The sequence below is a fragment of the Montipora foliosa genome, chromosome 9 (assembly GCF_036669935.1).
Source record: "Montipora foliosa isolate CH-2021 chromosome 9, ASM3666993v2, whole genome shotgun sequence".
Lineage (NCBI taxonomy): Eukaryota > Metazoa > Cnidaria > Anthozoa > Scleractinia > Acroporidae > Montipora > Montipora foliosa.
The window spans coordinates 45,131,076-45,141,075 of NC_090877.1; the positions used below are offsets into that span (position 1 = coordinate 45,131,076).

Here is a 10,000-nt window from a genome sequence, read left to right on the forward strand (position 1 = left end):
AACATTTCAACTCGAGACTCGGAGTCAATGTGGTCAATATGGCCGTCGCGCGTATAAGGCGCATTGCGTAATCGCAGTTAGCAAGGTTCGATCCGCATGCGTAGCCAGCGTTTTACACTGAGCGTCTAACAAGCTTTAAAGATTTCTATCGAGTTAAGATGTTGATCATCGGAGTGAAAGGAAAGCCTGACAAATAGAGGCATGAACGGGATTCGAACCCTGGCCAATGAGATACCCGAGCAGTGCGCTATCACTTGAACGATCAAGCCATCTGGGAACTGGTCACAATGTGAGTTCACAATGTGAGTTCATTCCGTAGAGAATATATCTACAAAGAAAGTTAATAATTATATGAAAAAAAGATTTCTTGTGGTAGGGTACCAGAGGTTTTTTCTCGCGTGCGGCGGACGGAAATTCTTGAGTTCGCTTCGCTTCGGCGGCCGAAGGCCGATAGCAAAACCTCTGGTACGGAGCGGTTTTATTAACCGTCCTCGTTGAACTTTGATCAATTTTATCGGATTACATTCAAACCAATCACAACGAGCATCTCCCACTATGATCACATGGACTGGCACGTAAAGACATCTGTTAAATGGGGCTGACAGACCTACACGACTTCTTTGTACGTGGTCTGGTTTCCGTTGCCTTTGTCATAATTATGCTCTCTTGAGCACACATTTGAATGGACGCCTCTTTTAGTCGGTTCCTGTAGGATTCATTTAGGAATAGTTTTTGTCCTATGAAGCTTTACATTAGGATCGGCTTGATCCTAGAATACCCCCTCACTTACATTGAACCTTAGAAAGCTGCTACCGCAGTCCCGCAGTTGTGCCTAGTTTACTTGTGCTACCGCAGTCCCGCAGTGGAGGGTTTCGATTCTTAGCTTTTATTTTACGGTTCGTTTTGCTTTTGAACGCCTGTAACGCTGTGCCATGTATCAGTGAGATAGCTGGCTTTTTAAGGGCTTTGTTTGCTTTTTTTTTATCACGAAACCCGCTTGTCTCTACATAAACGGGACCCAAAGCTCTGCGTGACGTCGCACTAGTTTGCTGAGGATATTGACTCCTAATGTGGGGTAAATGACGCTTTTATTTTACCCGACATCAAGAATATTGATATAACACGCAATCTCTTAAGCAAAGGTGGGGTTAAATAACGGCAAAGAGCCAAGTACGTATCAAAAGGCAACAAAAGCCTAAAGAGAAGACTGGAGCATGGGGAGGGGGGGGGGGGGGGGGTTCTTCTACAGTACCGGAAATCTGTGTTCGGATATTAACACGATGGGAATGAAGGCGACAAGGACCACGAGTTAAGGTGGCTGAACACAGTTTTTGATACCAATGTTTCATTTGCCTTTTACTCTAAAACCCTTGATCCTTTGGTCGCCAAAATTGGTAGCAAGCAAGTCAATAACACGAACTTTGGTTTTTTGATAGTTAAGCTGAAGTATAAGCCGTTGTCATGGCAACATGAATAAATATAAAAGGGCCTTTAAAATCGGTTTTGTTTATATCGTGCGCGCAAGGATTGCAAAAAAATAAGCGTGGTTTCAATACAGCAATCATTTTATTTGCTCAATGCTTCCGCTATCTGTACTATTTTTCCTCATAATTGAGCAAAGTGTTTTGATGGTTTTAGTATTTTGTGAGAAATGTATGTTAGAAAAGGTAGCGATGCAAAGAACTCCACAATTCGCAGATTTTTCTTTGTTATCGAAAGAATCCATTCAAATGCAGCGCATGCGTAGTAAGTGAAAAAATTGCTTTTGAATGCGGAATAGCTTTCTCGGAAATACGCCTATTTCTCGACAACCACTCGTTAGAATTTAACGAAATTTGGCAAGAAAGTACTTTAGGAAATAAGTAACTGGAGTATTGAAAAAAATTGAACTTTAATTTAGGAAATTCTAGATGTTACAGTGAATCTTCAACAAGGGATGATTAAAGTTCTCTCTTTCAAATTATTATTTATTTATTTATTTATTTATTTTTTTTTTTGCCTCAAGTTGCTTCACTCGTTCTTCTGACTTCTTCAGCGTCTTTTGGTTTATGGCCATGGTCAGTCCCTATCTTCCTTGAACTTCTAGAGCCTTGAACTTCTAGAGTTAATTCGTTCTCGTCGATGCTCCTTTGATATTTGATGTTGATCCTTGCATACGGTGGTTGCGCCCGAAGTTCACACGGCAGTCAAAATTTTAGTGTCCTAACGTAAGTGTTACGTTTCATGTGTGCCTAAATGACGTAGTTTATTTAGCTGCAGCAAATGCCCCTCGAAATGAACCGATCATGGGTATTTTTCTTATTTTTTTTTCCCAAGTTAAACTAATATAAAGGCAATATTAAAATTGTTTTGACCTATTCTAATACTTGGCTAGAGATTTCTGGGTTACGTTCAACGAAGAACAAGCTATTTAGTGTATAATCTCTCAGCTAAAGTGTTGCCTTGCAAAAATAAGCCAGTGAGTTGCCGGACGCGGGTAACCCGGTTTTGGCGCCAAACTTAAAGTTTAAAACCCAAAAATGTTTCAACGTTTTAATTTGTTACTACTGTGTCTGTTGTAGTATCTCGTTTTTTTAAAAAATCCTCTGTGGGTTATCGATGTGGTTTCCAGAGAGAAAACTTCCCAGATTTAAATGCATTTCGTGTGAACATTCATTCTCTTGTAGCAATAATTTGTATAAACATTACCGAATTTTCACCGATCACCGTCCCCAACCAAAACCTTCGCTAACCTGCAAGGAGGCCATCGATTTATTTCTAGACAAGGACTTACGCCCCTGCCAACGGAAAGCCAGAATGTACTTTGGACTGGAGGAAGGTTTCAACAAACTCCTTCGAAGCCGAGTCCTGTCGGCGAAGTCTTCCTCTGCCGAATATAAAGTCCGTAACTATCTCAGTCCACCTTGAATAAAATCTTAAATCCGCTCTACTGATCCAATCCATATTATTGCAAATACTCAGCGTATAAAGCTATTTTAATATGACCTAAAATTCATGTATATAAGTGAAGAGATCGATAGGCTAGGACTGAATGTCGATATCGAAGACGATCAACTGAAATTTCAATATTTTGTATCTAACCAATCAGAGAGCACACAATTGCTATGACGTCAAGACACTAAAATTAAAAAAAACATTATGCATCTTCTTTCTTGGATAGCCCGACTCTAGATGGAATCGTCACATTATGCAAGCTAGGCTTCCAATTTTCTCGCTCGATGCCCTTGGCGTCAAAGTTTTGGTGACCGCTGAACATAACCAAAAATAACTGAAATGCGAGACGATAGCTGTGGTAGATTTCACCAAAGGCGAATATTATGACACTCCCTTGTTTCGTGATATGAGTTTCGTGTTGTTGTTCCCCTTTATGCATAGTGTTGATACAATAAGACACAGATTTGCTCTCGCGTGTGGCTCTTGATGACAAATATGTTACACTAAACATTTGACCTGATCATCATAGTGACAGGTCGTCCACCACTTTCGATATCAGATTTGAGGTGAAACTTGAGTTGGGTCATGATTACTCGTTCTCCCTTTGACGGTCTGTCACAGATTTAGGTCCACGAATAATTGTTGCTGGGGTCATAGCCTCACACCAAAGTTGCTTGTTGCCTTTATTCAGTAAGTATCAGGTCATAATATTAAAAAACTTCACCGTTTCCAAAAATGAAAGCAGAGCTGGTTGAACTGAACGACTGGAAATGCAATGAGCACTGAGACAGAAAATCTCGGGTTAAACTGTATCGCTTGCGCAACATCTACGGTTACATGTTCACGTGACTACTGATTGACCACTGATTGGTTCTACAATATTTGGCGCTCTAAACAATTAATCAACGGTAGAAGAGAGAGCAAGCGTGAAGAAAAGACAATTTCATTTCATTGTTGCAATGTCTCCAGAGTGAAATTCACGAATACGTCTATGGTTAATAAATACGTCTGATAATCTCATTTTCAATAATTTCAAAGAGCCATGATCAGTTCGTTATGTATATCCTATGTATATCCTTGCTTACCGACTTGGGACGTCCCGAGTTCTCTTTGTTCTTAATATCGAGAACCTCACAAGGAAAGTCAAGTCCTTGCATAAAAGGTGAGCTAAGGATTTAACATGCAGTTATGGATTCACCATCTGAACGATGCATGAGGATTCATGTCAAGAAGCTGTTTTGGCGGTGTCCCGTACACGTTGAATCTGCGGCATATCTTTCAAACAGGACACAACTGAATAAATTGAGAAGAGAAGTGAATTCCATTGATGGGCATCACGACGCCTCCTTGATTGTGGTGAACTGCTAGTCTCGACAGTATTTTGGGTTTTAACACGTTTAACAGCTCCGACCCTTAAGGAGGTGCACTGTCAGTCAAAAGATCCATCGCAAGTACGATAGCTGCCCAACTCAGATTTGCAGGTGTATGAGCCATTTCAAATGCCAACTTGTGCGCCATTTCCACAGCAACCATATTGTAATCAAGCGGCAATGCCAATATAATCGTTGGGAGGATGTATTTAGAAATCTAGTCTGGGTCTCGCGATACAGGACAAGGAAGCCCAGACCGTGTCCCCGAAGGGAGCACGCAAAGAAAGGGAGACTCTTAGCTTGACCGTGAATATTCACATGGAGCGGTCCAAACCTGATGACAAGCATTTAACACTCACGCTAGTAAGGAGCATCAGGAGAATCGCGAGTGACAGATTGTACATTAAGCAGATCTCAATTGAACTAAAAAAGGAACCTAACACGAGTCTAGCATGAACCTAAACATTTTTCACATTTCTCTGCTTTGCCAAATTTAAACGGGTACACACAACATAACACCAAAGCCTAGTAAAAACATTACAAGAGGCTGAAAACCAACTTTTCTTTTACGCTCACGCGATGTTTAGATAAGGCTCATGTCATGCTTAATTTTAACGCTGAGAATTAGTGTTCTGTGAGGCTACAGTTAGCCTATAAAATTCAGTTTTCGGGTGGGGTTCTCTGACATATCATTTGGTCAACAAAGAATCCAGGAATTAATTGAAATAACAATGATTTCCCGAATCCCGATGGTAAAACCAACACCGTCGAAAGTTTCGAGAACTTTCCTTATCGCTTTGTCCAGATGTTGATCATTTACAAATATTTCAGCGCGCGAACAGACACCAACATCGAAGTCTGCCATCTTCATCATCACCTCATCAAGCGCCAGACATTTCACAGGCTTTCCCTATTCTTAGAAGCCAATCACCGTGTCTGTTAGATTAGAAAACCCTTGGGAGGTCGTTAGGAGCCAATCAGCTTTCTAGTCCAGATTTTGGGCTAGGTAGATTTAAAATGGCTTGTAATTGGTTTGGCTCTCTCAAAGAAATCGCGCTCTGCTCCAGAGGTTTTTCGCGAGGGTCACAATAGAGACATAACCAACACCGGAAGCTGCGCAAGAAAAACGTCTGGCATCCAGGGTAATTAAATGCTTTCAAACGTGTGAGATTTTTTTATCTGCCAAATAAGAAGAAGAAATTGCGCAATCTCTCTCTAACAATGAAACAATACCATGTTTTTCGACAGGAAGTGAGCTGACGTCAGATATAATCTTTGAAAAAAGGAAGAATAAAGGTCCTAAAGCACAACTTGCCTTGGAAAGGAATGTGAAATTGAGTAGAGCTGCTGCCTGAACATCAAAGCACGTGCGGTGCTTGTGTTTGGTCAGGTGTTGCACGAGTGCAACTGAGGACACGGACACCACTTCTGTCTGACGTAATCGAAGTCCTTTGAGGGGCTCTTAATCTTGAAGCAACGCGCATGCACCACTTATTTTTACGTTAATTTTTTCAAGAAGTCCGACTCTCACAAGAGCCTTGCCAGCTAGTCATAAGCCTTTACGTATTATATCCTGATCCTTTGCATTAGGAAAAACGATAAATAGCAGTTTCGGTAATTATCCGGCCCAATGAGAATCATCCACTTGATGATTTCTGTAAATCATTTTTGTCGTGTCTTACGTTGCACGAACGCTATCGATTCCTTGCTTCTGAAGCACTGAAACGACACTGAAGCAAGACTAGTACTGTTTCGAGAAAAAGACGATGTTTTAACTGAGGTGGGGTTACAGCTGCTCAGGAACTATCAAAATCAAGAGACACAAAAGGTCATACTTAAAACTATCTGTGAGTGCTCTGGTCTCATTAACTTACGTACCTTCTTAATATAACAAGTCACTGTGGAAGACCCGGCGCTGATGAACTACTCAGAAGACTGAGTTAGGTTCAGCCTCTCCCAGCATTAAAATAGATCAGCACGACTGAGTCCAATGGACTTCGGACAAGAACCGTTCTTTGAATATCGAGTTCACTCCCTTGAGACAAGTCCCAGTGCCGACAAACAACTCATACCAGACATTATGGCCAGACGTAATGTAATTTATGTCAAGGCATGGTGCGCACGTGACAATCCGTTGGTTAAGGTTGTACCAGGTACACCAAACCGAGTCAATGGGATTTGGGGGCGTTGTTTCCTTACCAAAGGTCAACTTTCAATAAATGCGGTTCAACTAGACCATTTACCCATGGGAAACTGTCACTTTACCCAAGTGTAAGCTCATTACTCACGGTGAAACTGCCCACGGGAAATTACCATAGAAACGTCAAAAAGAACAAAAGAATTTTCAATGGCAGTCCTGAAGCCAAGTCCTATAGTTAAGCTATGGTTTATGGAACCACACGAACAGTTCACCAATCGGAAAGCAGCAAAGAATAATCATGGGAACTGCAGATCAGACAGGGCAGATTTTTGCGGTTTTAGCGCGAAAACTCGAACGAAATTTGTCACGTACCCAGCAAGTGTTAATCAACATTCAAAGAGGAAAAAGAAAGATGGCCAGCTTGAGAGTGTCACCGTGCGTAAAATTAATTTCATTTTTACTTTTAAATCTCTTTGGTTTATTTTATTCAATTCACATTTCTAATCCATTCTTTGCTTTAATTTTAAAACCAGACGATGACGACCAAGATGTACACCATTTTAATAAAGTGATATTAGTTAACGATTCTTACTACACATTCGTCTTCGTCTTAAAACAAACTGTATCATTGAATTAAATTGGTATCTTTTTGTAAGAGCACAAGTACGACGGCCAGCAAATTCTCCATCTTTTAACAAGCAGGCTGATTTGTTAACGGAGTATCTTAAGGTGGTCTTAGAACCGCAACCGTACCGCGACTCGCATTTTACTGGCGTCACAGAGGCTTTTGGCGTTGCAAGTCTCGCTTTTTTGCTCGTGACGTTGTTCATTTAAATAGTCGTGGGAATTATAATTTTTTTCGCAGCTCGAAGGGGGCGGTTCTTAGATGTATGTGCATTTTCATGGCTCCTTGCTTTCGCTTATATATTTGGTTTAAAAAGAGTACTACCTTTGAATTTAAATAGCCAGTTTCAACTTATAGTTCTTTGCCAAGCAGGTGGCTTTGATTAACAAGAGCCTTGCTGTTTGTTCATATGTTGTGGGAATTTTGTTTCCCATGTATCAGCAGGCTTGTTATATTGTTCAGCCACGACATGCATATCGTGTTTCTTTATACGGCTCTGGTCATGTTTATTGTGCTTTCCTTTTACCATTTGACTGTACAACCCTGTCTGGGAGCGTGGCCAATGCACTTTGCATGTTATTGTTCATGGAACTCGACTTTCTTTATATTGCACTGCCCCATTGTTCGTTGAAGTACAGTCAATTATTTCAGTGCTATTTTGAGTTGCTTTCCGTGAGCGGTGCGTATATCTTGAGCCGCCTCTCTTTCGCACGCTCACAATATAATACGATAGACAACAATTGTGGGTCATGTCGGGACCACCTGTTGTTTGTCGTCTTTGTTACAATTGCAAAACAGTCTGTCCAGGTGTTATTCGTTATTCTGCCAATCTCGTTAGGTTCTTTGGTTACATGATCATGCCTCCAAGAAAACGCGCAGCAAAACAAGTATCCAGACCTGCAGCAATGTCAGGCATTCGCCTAAATAAGAGAGCCAGACGGGGACGACTTCGACCTGACGATATGCCCATCGTTAACCCAACAATTGAGCCGGAAGAATCCACGTAAAGCTCCAGAACACCAAGGCACAGTGTCAGTGGATGTTGGCGCAATTACATCAACCATATCGGCCGTTTTGAACCACGTCATTAAGTCAGCATTTGCTCCAGAGGATCTGGCTTCAATCATAGGCGGCAACGCCCAGAAAAAGGAACAAGATGTGACGCAAGACCCCTCCGGACTTGTTGACAAGGCGGTTGATCACGATGTGATTACTGTCACAATGAACACTGTTCAGACAGGAACTAAAGGTGCTTTAGATAACACGGATCCTAATGATCTTAGCCTCCACAGAATCTATTTACTATAGTGTCTCTGTCCCTCTCACGTCCAGAGTCAGTTCTAAAATTAAAGCAAAAATTTGGGCAAATGAGTTTATTAGTTTTGGTACCTTATTATCCAATTCCCCTCAGAACGTTGGAAAATACTCGTTAAAAGTGGCACCGTCAGTAGATGCGTCGAGTCAACCTTACCTTGGTATATATTGGTACGATGATCAATTTCACTATTTAAATTAAGGCAATTGTCGCCAGAAAAGTATCCACGGGATCAGATTCACTGGGAGTTGTGGTTAAGGGCTTCTAATTCTTTTCGCAAATAGCAAGCGCAGACGCTCACCAACAAACGTATTCGTTCCCAGTGGTTCCCAAAAGAAACGTGTTGGGCTTTTCACGTTGGTAAACATTGCGCGGGATGCCAATTCGAGCACCTGTGTTTTAGATGTGGTGGAAAACACCCGGGAGGGCAGTGCTCAGCTCCGTACGCCAAAACCCGCTTTTCGCACATTCCAAAAGGCAAACGAGATGGTTCTCAAGCATCGGGCTCTGCACAGCAACCTATTCAAGCCAATAAGAGTGGACCAGTTTGAATTCTTGCTAGATGGGTAAGACATAATTCTAAAACAATTTCTTGTTCACGGATCTCGTTACGGCTTTTCTTGTTAATTTTTTTGGTGAGCGTGTTTCGTCTGAATCTCCTAATCTTAAAAGTGCTTTAGAACAACCCAATATAACTCGTGCGAAAAGTTACGCCAGGAACGTGATGCAGGGAGAATTGTCGGTCCGTTTTCAACACCACCTTTTCTCAATTTTGTTGCTCCCCATTGGGACTTGTTCCCAAAAAAGATTCATTGGAGTTTCGAATGATACACCATTTATCATATTCCAAGGGATCTTCAGTAAGTGATTTTATTCCTGACTATTGCTCTACGGTCCACTATGCATCTGTCGGGGATGCGATAAAGTTACTAAAGCGGTTGGGTCACGGTTGTTTCATGGCCAAAACGGACGTAAAATCAGCTTTCCTGTCTATAGCCAAAAGCAAAGACAAGTGTGTGGGTGATCTGCAAAATTTTGTTACGATGTGTAATCACCTGGGTGTTCCGTTGGCCCCAGAGAGCACGGTCGGCCCCGCGACTGTATTACAGTTTGCGGGAATCATTCTAGATTCTGTTCGCCAAAAGGCGCGCCCCCCAGAAGAAAAACTTCAACTTGAAATGTCGTGCGATGTTGAACGATTTCCAAGCCCTTCGCTTGGTCTGACTTATAGAACTTCAATCTTTATTGGGTTTGTTGAATTTCACGTGTTTCGTAGTTTTTCCTGGTCGAGCTTTTCTTCGTCGCATGATAGATCGTACAAAAGGCGTTAAAAAGCCTCATCATTACATTCATCAGTCGAGTGGATCTATAATAAACTGGTATTATGCTTTGAATCAGTTTTTTGGAGGCTTTTAACGGGCGCTCGCTTTTCTTTGGTGACGTTTGGGAAACATTCCCAAGCGCTCCAGCTCTATACGAATTCGGCGAGCTCAATAGGCTTTGGGGCGGTTTTTAGTCGCCATTGGTTTTATGGAAGTTGGCCTGGCCATTGGAAAACTTAAAACATCGCGCTTTTAGAGCTTTTTCCCATTGTCATTGCTGTTCAAATTTGGGGG

General features: G+C 41.7%; 1 protein-coding gene and 1 pseudogene across 1 annotated transcript in view; both read right to left on the reverse strand.

The window, feature by feature from the left end:
* Positions 1-6,310, reverse strand: part of LOC137969979 (collagen triple helix repeat-containing protein 1-like) — a 13,897-nt gene extending 7,587 nt beyond the window's left edge. The window contains exon 1 of the mRNA XM_068816409.1: positions 6,183-6,310. The gene's annotated coding sequence lies outside the window, so the exon portion shown is untranslated. The remainder of the gene's footprint in view (positions 1-6,182) is intronic.
* Positions 6,311-9,759: 3,449 nt separating this feature from the next.
* The window catches only part of LOC137971871 (collagen triple helix repeat-containing protein 1-like), a 2,047-nt pseudogene continuing 1,806 nt past the window's right edge, over positions 9,760-10,000 (reverse strand).